At 48.1% G+C, this 13,317-nt stretch overlaps 1 non-coding gene across 1 annotated transcript; it reads right to left on the reverse strand.

Moving 5' to 3' along the window:
• Window positions 1–244: 244 nt before the first annotated feature.
• On the reverse strand, window positions 245–317 carry TRNAH-AUG (transfer RNA histidin (anticodon AUG)). Its single transcript has one exon. It is a non-coding gene; the product is annotated as a tRNA-His (tRNA).
• Window positions 318–13,317: the final 13,000 nt, after the last annotated feature.

Consider the following 13,317-nt stretch of genomic DNA (forward strand, 5'->3'; position numbering starts at 1 on the left):
ACTAACCATTGCGCCACGTAAGCCCAAATATTAAATGGTCGTCAGGTATTGTGGAAAAACTATGACATTTTACGTTACATCTGAGACCTCACAACACCGCTTTCGGGTGGGCTCGAACCACCAACCTTTCGGTTAACAGCCGAACGCGCTAACCATTGCGCCACGGAAGCCCAAAAATTAAATGTTCGTCAGGTATTGTGGAAAAACCTCGACTTTTTACGTCACATCTGAGACCTCACAACACCGCTCCCGGATGGGCACGAACCACCAACCTTTCGGTTCATAGCCGAACGCGCTAACCAATGCGCCACGGAAACCCAAAAATTCAATGGTCGTCAGGTATTGTGGAAAAACTTTGGCTATTTACGTAAAAAGTCATAACTTATCCACAATACCTAACAACCATTTAATTTCTGAGCTTCTGTGGCTCACTGGTTAGCGCGTTCGGCTGTTAACCAATAGGTTGGTGGTTCGAGCCCATCCGGGAGAAGTGTTGTGACGTCTCAGATGTAACGTAAAATGTCAGAGTTTTTCCACAATAACTGACGAACATTTAATTTTTGGGCTTCCGTGGCTCAATGGTTAGAGCGTTCGGCTGTTAACCAATAGGTTGGTGGTTCGAGCCCTCCCGGGAGCGGTGTTGTGACGTCTCAGATGTAACGTAAAATGTCAGAGTTTTTCCACAATACCTGACGAGCATTTAATTTTTGGGCTTCCGTGGCGCAATGGTTAGCGCGTTCGGCTGTTATCCAGTAAGTTGGTGGTTCGAGCCCACCCGAAACCGGTGTTGTGAGGTCTCAGATGTGGCGTAAAAAGTCAAGGTTTCTCCACAATACCTGACAACCATTTACATTACATTACGTTACATTTGAGATCCCACAACACCGGTCCCGGGTGGGCTCGAACCACCAACCTATTGGTTAACAGCCGAACGCGCTAACAATTAAGCCACGGAAGCTCAGAAATTAAATGGTTATCACGTATTGTGGAAAAGTTTTGAATTTTTATGCTACATCTGAGACCCCACAACACCGCTCCCGGGTGGGCTCGAACCACCAACCTATTGGTTAACAGCCGAACGCGCTAACCATTGAGCCATGGAAGCTCAGGAATTAAATGGTTGTCCCGTATTGTGGAAAAGTTTTGACTTTTTACGCTACATCTGAGACCCCACAACACCTCTCCCGGGTGGGCTCGAACCACCCACCTTTCGGTTAACTGCTGAACGCACTAACCATTGCACCACGGAAGCCCAAATATTAATTGGTCGTCAGGTATTGTGGAAAACTCTTGACTTTTACGTCACATCTGAGACCTCACAACACCGCTCCCGGATGGGCTCGAACCACCAACCTTTCGGTTAACAGCCGAACGCGCCAACCATTGAGCCACGGAAGCTCAGTAATTAAATGGTTGTCAGGTATTGTGGAGAAACCTTGACTTTTTACGCCACATCTGAGACCTCACAACACCGGTTTCGGGTGGGCTCGAACCACCAGCTTACTGGTTAACAGCCGAACGCGCTAACCATTGAGCCACGGAAGCCCAAAAATTAAATGTTCGTCAGGTATTGTGGAAAAACTCTGACTTTTCACGTTACATCTGAGACACCACAAAACGCTCAGGGATGGGCTCGAACCACCAAACTTTCGGTTCGTCAGTTATTGTGGAAAACGTTTGACTTTTTAAGTTACATCTGAGACCTCACAACACCGCTCCCAGATGGGCTCGAACCACCAACCTATTGGTTAACAGCCGAACGCGCTAACCATTGAGCCACGGAAGTTCAGAAATTAAATGTTCGTCAGTTATTGTGGAAAAACTATGACATTTTACGTTACATCTGAGACCTCACAACACCGCTTTCGGGTGGGCTCGAACCACCAACCTTTCGGTTAACAGCCGAACGCGCTAACCATTGCGCCACGGAAGCCCAAATATTAAATGGTCGTCAGGTATTGTGGAAAAACCGCGACTTTTTACGTCACATCTGAGACATCACAACACCGCTCCCGGGTACGCTCGAACCACCAACCTTTTGAATAACAGTTGAGCGCGCTAACCATTGCGCAACGGAAGCCCAAGAATTAAATGGTCGTCAGGTATTGTGAAAAAACTTTGGCTTTTTACGTTACATTTGAGATCCCACAACACCGCTCCCGGGTGGGCTCGAACCACCAACCTATTGTTTTACTGCTGAACGCGCTAACCATTGCGCCACGGAAGCCCAAAAATTAAATGTTCGTCAGGTATTGTTGAAAAACTCTGACATTTTACGTTACATCTAGGACCTCACAGCACCGCTCCCGAATGGGCCCGAACCACCAACCTATTGGTTAACAGCCGAACGCACTAACCATTGAGCCACGGAAGCTCAGAAATTAAATGGTTGTCAGGTATTGTGGATAAGTTATGACTTATTACGTTACATCTGAGACCCTATAACACCTCTCCCGGTTGGGCTCGAACCACCAACCTTTCGGTTAACAGCCGAACGCGCTAACCATTGCGCGACGGAAGCCCAAAAACTAAATGGTCGTCAGATATTGTGGAAAAACTTTGGCTTTCAACGTTACATTTGAGATCTCACAACACCGCTCCCGGGTGGGCTCGAACCACCAACCTATTGGTTAACAGCCGTACGCGCTAACCATTGAGCCACGGAAGCTCAGAAATTAAATGGTTGTCACGAATTGTGGAAAAGTTTTGACTTTTTACGCTACATCTGAGACCCCAAAACACCTCTCCCGGGTGGGCTCGAACCTTCAACCTTTCGATTAACAGCTGAACGCGCTAATCATTGCGCCACGGAAGCCCAAAAATTAAATGTTCGTGAGGTATTGTGGAAAAACTCTGACATTTTACGTTACATCTGAGACCTCACAACACCGCTCCCGGATGGACTCGAACCACCAACCTATTGGTTAACAGCCGAACGCGCTAACCATTGAGCCACGGAAGCTCAGAAATTGAATGGTTGTCAGGTATTGTGGATAAGTTATGATTATTACGTTACATCTGAGACCCTACAACACCTCTCCCGGTTGGGCTCGAACCACCAACCTTTCGGTTAACAGCCGAACGCGCTAACCATTGCGCCTAGGAAGCCCAAAAAATAAATGGTCGTCAGATATTGTGGAAAAACTTTGGCTTTCTACGTTACATTTGGGATCCCACATCACCGCTCCCGGGTGGGCTCGAACCACCAACCTATTGGTTAACAGCCGAACGCGCTAACCATTGCGCCACGGAAGCCCAAAAACTAAATGGTCGTCAGGTATTGTGGAGAAACTTTGGTTTTCTACGTTACATTTGAGATCCCACAACACCGCTCCCGGGTGGGCTCGAACCACCAACCTTTTGGTTAACAGCTGAACGCGCTAACCATTGCGCCACGGAAGCCCAAAAATTAAATGCTCGTCAGGTATCGTGTAAAAACCTTGACTTTTTACGTCACATCTGAGACCTCACAACACCGCTCCCGGATGGGCTCGAACCACCAACCTATTGGTTAACAGCCGAACGCGCTAACCATTGAGCCACGGGAGCTCAGAAATTAAATGGTTGTCACGTATTGTGGAAAAGTTTTGACTTTTTACGCTACATCTGAGACCCCACAACACCTCTCCCGGGTGGGCTCGAACCTTCAACCTTTCGATTAACAGCTGAACGCGCTAATCATTGCGCCACGGAAGCCCACAAATTAAATGTTCGTCAGGTATTGTGGAAAAACTCTGACATTTTACGTTACATCTGAGACCTCACAACACCGCTCCCGGATGGGCTCGAACCACCAACCTATTGGTTAACAGCCGAACGCGCTAACCATTGAGCCACGGAAGCTCAGAAATTGAATGGTTGTCAGGTATTGTGGATAAGTTATGACTTATTACGTTACATCTGAGACCCTACTACACCTCTCCCGGTTGGGCTCGAACCACCAACCTTTCGGTTAACAGCCGAACGCGCTAACCATTGCGCCTAGGAATCCCAAAAAATAAATGGTCGTCAGATATTGTGGAAAAACTTTGGCTTTCTACGTTACATTTGAGATCCCACATCACCGCTCCCAGGTGGGCTCGAACCACCAACCTATTGGTTAACAGCCGAACGCGCTAACCATTGCGCCACGGAAGCCCAAAAACTAGAGACGTCACAACACTTCTCCCGGATGGGCTCGAACCACCAACCTATTAGTTAACAGCCGAACATTGAGCCACGGAAGCTCAGAAAATAAATGGTTATCATGTATTACGGAAAAAGTTTGACTTTTCACGCTACATCTGAGACCTCACAACACCGCTCCCGGATGGGCTCGAACCACCAACCTTTCGATTAACAGCTGGACGCGCTAATTATTGCGCCACGGAAGCCCAGAAATGAAATGTTCGTCAAGTATTGTGGAAAAACTCTGACATTTGACGTAACATCTGAGACGTCACAACACCGCTCCCGGATGGGCTCGAACCACCAACCTTTCGGTTAACAGCCGAACGCGCTAACCATTGCGCCACGGACGCCCAAAAATTAAATGGTCGTCTGGTATTGTGGAAAAACTTTGGCTATTTACGTTACATTTGAGATCCCAAAACACCGCTCCCGGGTGGGCTCGAACCACCAACCTTTCGATTAACAGCTGGACGCGCTAATTATTGCGCCACGGAAGCCCAGAAATGAAATGTTCGTCAGGTATTGTGGAAAAACTCTGACATTTTACGTAACATCTGAGACGTCACAACACCGCTCCCGGATGGGCTCGAACCACCAACCTTTCGGTTAACAGCCGAACGCGCTAACCATTGCGCCACGGACGCCCAAAAATTAAATGGTCGTCTGGTATTGTGGGAAAACTTTGGGTTTTTACGTTACATTAGAGATCCCACAACACCGCTCCCGGGTGGGCTCGAACCACCAACCTTTCGGTTAACAGCCGAACGCGCTAACCATAGCGCAACGGAAGCCCAAATATTAAATGGTCGTCAGGTATTGAGGTAAAACTTTGACTTTTTACTTCACATCTGAGACCTCACAACACCGCTCCCGGATGGGCTCGAACCTCCAACCTTTCGGTTAACAGCCGAACGCGCTAACCATTGCGCCACGGACGCCCAAAAATTAAATGGTCGATAGGTATTGTGGAAAAACTTTGGCTATTTACGTTACATTTGAGATCCCAAAACACCGCTCCCGGGTGGGCTCGAACCACCAACCTATTGGTTAACAGCCGAACGCGCTAACAATTCAGCCACGGCAGCTCAGAAAATAAATGGTTATCACGTATTATGGAAAAAGTTTGACTTTTCACGCTACATCTGAGACCTCACAACACCGCTCCCGGATGGGCTCGAACCACCAACCTTTCGATTAACAGCTGGACGCGCTAATTATTGCGCCACGGAAGCCCAGAAATGAAATGTTCGTCAAGTATTGTGGAAAAACTCTGACATTTGACGTAACATCTGAGACGTCACAACACCGCTCCCGGATGGGCTCGAACCACCAACCTTTCGGTTAACAGCCGAACGCGCTAACCATTGCGCCACGGACGCCCAAAAATTAAATGGTCGTCTGGTATTGTGGAAAAACTTTGGCTATTTACGTTACATTTGAGATCCCAAAACACCGCTCCCGGGTGGGCTCGAACCACCAACCTTTCGATTAACAGCTGGACGCGCTAATTATTGCGCCACGGAAGCCCAGAAATGAAATGTTCGTCAGGTATTGTGGAAAAACTCTGACATTTTACGTAACATCTGAGACGTCACAACACCGCTCCCGGATGGGCTCGAACCACCAACCTTTCGGTTAACAGCCGAACGCGCTAACCATTGCGCCACGGACGCCCAAAAATTAAATGGTCGTCTGGTATTGTGGGAAAACTTTGGGTTTTTACGTTACATTAGAGATCCCACAACACCGCTCCCGGGTGGGCTCGAACCACCAACCTTTCGGTTAACAGCCGAACGCGCTAACCATAGCGCAACGGAAGCCCAAATATTAAATGGTCGTCAGGTATTGAGGTAAAACTTTGACTTTTTACTTCACATCTGAGACCTCACAACACCGCTCCCGGATGGGCTCGAACCTCCAACCTTTCGGTTAACAGCCGAACGCGCTAACCATTGCGCCACGGACGCCCAAAAATTAAATGGTCGATAGGTATTGTGGAAAAACTTTGGCTATTTACGTTACATTTGAGATCCCAAAACACCGCTCCCGGGTGGGCTCGAACCACCAACCTATTGGTTAACAGCCGAACGCGCTAACAATTCAGCCACGGCAGCTCAGAAAATAAATGGTTATCACGTATTATGGAAAAAGTTTGACTTTTCACGCTACATCTGAGACCTCACAACACCGCTCCCGGATGGGCTCGAACCACCAACCTTTCGATTAACAGCCGAACGCGCTAACCATTGAGCCACGGAAGCCCAAAAATTAAATGTTCGTCAGGTATTGTGGAAAAACTCTGACATTTTACGTTACATCTGAGACGTCACAACACCTCTCCCGGATGGGCTCGAACCACCAACCTGTTAGTTAACAGCCGAACGCGCTAACCATTGAGCCACGGAAGCTCAGAAAATAAATGGTTATCATGTATAAGGGAAAAAGTTTGACTTTTCACGCTACATCTGAGACCTCACAACACCGCTCCCGGATGGGCTCGAACCACCAACCTTTCGGTTAACAGCCGAACGCGCTAACCATTCGCCACGGACGGCCAAAAATTAAATGGTCGTCAGGTATTGTGGAAAAACTTTGGCTATTTACGTTACATTTGAGATCCCAAAACACCGCTCCCGGGTGGGCTCGAACCACCAACCTTTCGATTAACAGCTGGACGCGCTAATTATTGCGCCACGGAAGCCCAGAAATGAAATGTTCGTCAGGTATTGTGGAAAAACTCTGACATTTTACGTAACATCTGAGACGTCACAACACCGCTCCCGGATGGGCTCGAACCACCAACCTATTGGTTAACAGCCGAACGCGCTAACCATTGAGCCACGGAAGCTCAGAAATTGAATGGTTGTTAGGTATTGTGGATAAGTTATGACTTATTACGTTACATCTGAGACCCTACTACACCTCTCCCGGTTGGGCTCGAACCACCAACCTTTCGGTTAACAGCCGAACGCGGTAACCATTGCGCCTAGGAATCCCAAAAAATAAATGGTCGTCAGATATTGTGGAAAAACTTTGGCTTTCTACGTTACATTTGAGATCCCACATCACCGCTCCCGGGTGGGCTCGAACCACCAACCTATTGGTTAACAGCCGAACGCGCTAACCATTGCGCCACGGAAGCCCAAAAACTAGAGACGTCACAACACTTCTCCCGGATGGGCTCGAACCACCAACCTATTAGTTAACAGCCGAACATTGAGCAACGGAAGCTCAGAAAATAAATGGTTATCATGTATTACGGAAAAAGTTTGACTTTTCACGCTACATCTGAGACCTCACAACACCGCTCCCGGATGGGCTCGAACCACCAACCTTTCGATTAACAGCTGGACGCGCTAATTATTGCGCCACGGAAGCCCAGAAATGAAATGTTCGTCAAGTATTGTGGAAAAACTCTGACATTTTACGTAACATCTGAGACGTCACAACACCGCTCCCGGATGGGCTCGAACCACCAACCTTTCGGTTAACAGCCGAACGCGCTAACCATTGCGCCACGGACGCCCAAAAATTAAATGGTCGTCTGGTATTGTGGAAAAACTTTGGCTATTTACGTTACATTTGAGATCCCAAAACACCGCTCCCGGGTGGGCTCGAACCACCAACCTTTCGATTAACAGCTGGACGCGCTAATTATTGCGCCACGGAAGCCCAGAAATGAAATGTTCGTCAGGTATTGTGGAAAAACTCTGACATTTTACGTAACATCTGAGACGTCACAACACCGCTCCCGGATGGGCTCGAACCACCAACCTTTCGGTTAACAGCCGAACGCGCTAACCATTGCGCCACGGACGCCCAAAAATTAAATGGTCGTCTGGTATTGTGGGAAAACTTTGGGTTTTTACGTTACATTAGAGATCCCACAACACCGCTCCCGGGTGGGCTCGAACCACCAACCTTTCGGTTAACAGCCGAACGCGCTAACCATAGCGCAACGGAAGCCCAAATATTAAATGGTCGTCAGGTATTGAGGTAAAACTTTGACTTTTTACTTCACATCTGAGACCTCACAACACCGCTCCCGGATGGGCTCGAACCTCCAACCTTTCGGTTAACAGCCGAACGCGCTAACCATTGCGCCACGGACGCCCAAAAATTAAATGGTCGATAGGTATTGTGGAAAAACTTTGGCTATTTACGTTACATTTGAGATCCCAAAACACCGCTCCCGGGTGGGCTCGAACCACCAACCTATTGGTTAACAGCCGAACGCGCTAACAATTCAGCCACGGCAGCTCAGAAAATAAATGGTTATCACGTATTATGGAAAAAGTTTGACTTTTCACGCTACATCTGAGACCTCACAACACCGCTCCCGGATGGGCTCGAACCACCAACCTTTCGATTAACAGCCGAACGCGCTAACCATTGAGCCACGGAAGCCCAAAAATTAAATGTTCGTCAGGTATTGTGGAAAAACTCTGACATTTTACGTTACATCTGAGACGTCACAACACCTCTCCCGGATGGGCTCGAACCACCAACCTGTTAGTTAACAGCCGAACGCGCTAACCATTGAGCCACGGAAGCTCAGAAAATAAATGGTTATCATGTATAAGGGAAAAAGTTTGACTTTTCACGCTACATCTGAGACCTCACAACACCGCTCCCGGATGGGCTCGAACCACCAACCTTTCGGTTAACAGCCGAACGCGCTAACCATTCGCCACGGACGGCCAAAAATTAAATGGTCGTCAGGTATTGTGGAAAAACTTTGGCTATTTACGTTACATTTGAGATCCCAAAACACCGCTCCCGGGTGGGCTCGAACCACCAACCTTTCGATTAACAGCTGGACGCGCTAATTATTGCGCCACGGAAGCCCAGAAATGAAATGTTCGTCAGGTATTGTGGAAAAACTCTGACATTTTACGTAACATCTGAGACGTCACAACACCGCTCCCGGATGGGCTCGAACCACCAACCTATTGGTTAACAGCCGAACGCGCTAACCATTGAGCCACGGAAGCTCAGAAATTGAATGGTTGTTAGGTATTGTGGATAAGTTATGACTTATTACGTTACATCTGAGACCCTACTACACCTCTCCCGGTTGGGCTCGAACCACCAACCTTTCGGTTAACAGCCGAACGCGGTAACCATTGCGCCTAGGAATCCCAAAAAATAAATGGTCGTCAGATATTGTGGAAAAACTTTGGCTTTCTACGTTACATTTGAGATCCCACATCACCGCTCCCGGGTGGGCTCGAACCACCAACCTATTGGTTAACAGCCGAACGCGCTAACCATTGCGCCACGGAAGCCCAAAAACTAGAGACGTCACAACACTTCTCCCGGATGGGCTCGAACCACCAACCTATTAGTTAACAGCCGAACATTGAGCAACGGAAGCTCAGAAAATAAATGGTTATCATGTATTACGGAAAAAGTTTGACTTTTCACGCTACATCTGAGACCTCACAACACCGCTCCCGGATGGGCTCGAACCACCAACCTTTCGATTAACAGCTGGACGCGCTAATTATTGCGCCACGGAAGCCCAGAAATGAAATGTTCGTCAAGTATTGTGGAAAAACTCTGACATTTTACGTAACATCTGAGACGTCACAACACCGCTCCCGGATGGGCTCGAACCACCAACCTTTCGGTTAACAGCCGAACGCGCTAACCATTGCGCCACGGACGCCCAAAAATTAAATGGTCGTCTGGTATTGTGGAAAAACTTTGGCTATTTACGTTACATTTGAGATCCCAAAACACCGCTCCCGGGTGGGCTCGAACCACCAACCTTTCGATTAACAGCTGGACGCGCTAATTATTGCGCCACGGAAGCCCAGAAATGAAATGTTCGTCAGGTATTGTGGAAAAACTCTGACATTTTACGTAACATCTGAGACGTCACAACACCGCTCCCGGATGGGCTCGAACCACCAACCTTTCGGTTAACAGCCGAACGCGCTAACCATTGCGCCACGGACGCCCAAAAATTAAATGGTCGTCTGGTATTGTGGGAAAACTTTGGGTTTTTACGTTACATTAGAGATCCCACAACACCGCTCCCGGGTGGGCTCGAACCACCAACCTTTCGGTTAACAGCCGAACGCGCTAACCATAGCGCAACGGAAGCCCAAATATTAAATGGTCGTCAGGTATTGAGGTAAAACTTTGACTTTTTACTTCACATCTGAGACCTCACAACACCGCTCCCGGATGGGCTCGAACCTCCAACCTTTCGGTTAACAGCCGAACGCGCTAACCATTGCGCCACGGACGCCCAAAAATTAAATGGTCGACAGGTATTGTGGAAAAACTTTGGCTATTTACGTTACATTTGAGATCCCAAAACACCGCTCCCGGGTTTGCTCGAACCACCAACCTATTGGTTAACAGCCGAACGCGCTAACAATTCAGCCACGGAAGCTCAGAAAATAAATGGTTATCACGTATTATGGAAAAAGTTTGACTTTTCACGCTACATCTGAGACCTCACAACACCGCTCCCGGATGGGCTCGAACCACCAACCTTTCGATTAACAGCCGAACGCGCTAACCATTGAGCCACGGAAGTCCAAAAAATAAATGTTCGTCAGGTATTGTGGAAAAACTCTGACATTTTACGTTACATCTGAGACGTCACAACACCTCTCCCGGATGGGCTCGAACCACCAACCTGTTAGTTAACAGCCGAACGCGCTAACCATTGAGCCACGGAAGCTCAGACAATAAATGGTTATCATGTATAAGGGAAAAAGTTTGACTTTTCACGCTACATCTGAGACCTCACAACACCGCTCCCGGATGGGCTCGAACCACCAACCTTTCGGTTAACAGCCGAACGCGCTAACCATTCGCCACGGACGGCCAAAAATTAAATGGTCGTCAGGTATTGTGGAAAAACTTTGGCTATTTACGTTACATTTGAGATCCCAAAACACCGCTCCCGGGTGGGCTCGAACCACCAACCTTTCGATTAACAGCTGGACGCGCTAATTACTGCGCCACGGAGGCCCAGAAATGAAATGTTCGTCAGGTATTGTGGAAAAACTCTGACATTTTACGTAACATCTGAGACGTCACAACACCGCTTCCGGATGGGCTCGAACCACCAACCTTTCGGTTAACAGCCGAACGCGCTAACCATTGCGCCACGGACGCCCAAAAATTAAACGGTCGTCTGGTATTGTGGGAAAACTTTGGGTTTTTACGTTACATTAGAGATCCCACAACACCGCTCCCGGGTGGGCTCGAACCACCAACCTTTCGGTTAACAGCCGAACGCGCTAACCATAGCGCAACGGAAGCCCAAATATTAAACGGTCGTCAGGTATTGAGGTAAAACTTTGACTTTTTACTTCACATCTGAGACCTCACAACACCGCTCCCGGATGGGCTCGAACCTCCAACCTTTCGGTTAACAGCCGAACGCGCTAACCATTGCGCCACGGACGCCCAAAAATTAAATGGTCGACAGGTATTGTGGAAAAACTTTGGCTATTTACGTTACATTTGAGATCCCAAAACACCGCTCCCGGGTGGGCTCGAACCACCAACCTATTGGTTAACAGCCGAACGCGCTAACAATTGAGCCACGGAAGCTCAGAAAATAAATGGTTATCACGTATTATCGAAAAAGTTTGACTTTTCACGCTACATCTGAGACCTCACAACACCGCTCCCGGGTGGGCTCGAACCACCAACCTTTCGGTTAACAGCTGAACGCGCTAACCATTGCGCCACGGAAGCCCAAAAATTAAATGCTCGTCAGGTATTGTATAAAAACTCTGACATTTTACGTTACATCTGAGACGTCACAACACCGCTCCCGGGAGGGCTCGAACCACCAACCTATTGGTTAACAGCCGAACGCTCTAACCATTGAGCCACGGAAGCCCAAAAATTAAATGTTCGTCAGGTATTGTGGAAAAACTCTGACATTTTACGTTACATCTGAGACGTCACAACACTTCTCCCAGGTGGGCTCGAACCACCAACCTTTCGGTCAACAGCCGAACGCGCTAACCATTGCGCAACGGAAGCCCAAGAATTAAATGGTCGTCAGGTATTGTGAAAAAACTTTGGCTTTTTACGTTACATTTGAGATCCCACAACACCGCTCCCGGGTGGGCTCGAACCACCAACCTATTGTTTTACTGCTGAACGCGCTAACCATTGCGCCACGGAAGCCCAAAAATTAAATGTTCGTCAGTTATTGTGGAAAAACTCTGACATTTTACGTTACATCTGAGATCTCACAGCACCGCTCCCGGGAGGGCTCAAACCACCAGTCTTTTGAATAACAGCGGAACGCGCTAACCATTGCGCCACGGAAGCCCAAAATTTAAATGGTCGTCAGGTGCTGTGGAAAAACTATGACATTTTACGTTACATCTGAGACACCACAAAACGCTCCCGGATGGGCTCGAACCACCAAACTTTCGGTTCGTCAGTTATTGTGGAAAACGTTTGACTTTTTACGTTACATCTGAGACCTCACAAGACCGCTCCCAGATGGGCTCGAACCACCAACCTTTCGGTTAACAGCCGAACGCGCTAACCATTGCGCCACGGAAGCCCAAAAATTAAATGTTCGTCAGGTATTGTAGAAAAACTTTGGCTATTTACGTTACATTTGAGATCCAAAAACACCGCTCCCGGGTGGGCTCGAACCACCAACCTTTCGGTTAACAGCTGAACGCGCTGACCATTGCGCCACTGAAGCCCAAAAATTAAATTTTCGTCAGGTATTGAGGTAAAACTTTGACTTTTTACTTCACATCTGAGACCTCACAACACCGCCCCCGGATGGGCTCGAACCACCAACCTTTCGATTAACAGCTGAACGCGCTAACCATTGCGCCACGGAAGCCCAAAAATTAAATGCTCGTCAGGTATTGTGGAAAAACTCTGACATTTTACGTTACATCTGAGACGTCACAACACCGCTCCCGGGAGGGCTCGAACCACCAACCTATTGGTTAACAGCCGAACGCTCTAACCATTGAGCCACGGAAGCCCAAAAATTAAATGTTCGTCAGGTATTGTGGAAAAACTCTGACATTTTACGTTACATCTGAGACGTCACAACACTTCTCCCGGATGGGCTCGAACCACCAACCTATTTGTTAACAGCCGAACGCGCTAACCAGTGAGCCACAGAAGCTC

This window comes from Phalangium opilio, unplaced genomic scaffold, assembly GCF_054372755.1.
Source record: "Phalangium opilio isolate 3A_F unplaced genomic scaffold, DU_Popi_V2 ptg000360l_1, whole genome shotgun sequence".
In the NCBI taxonomy this organism is placed as follows: Eukaryota; Metazoa; Arthropoda; class Arachnida; order Opiliones; family Phalangiidae; genus Phalangium; species Phalangium opilio.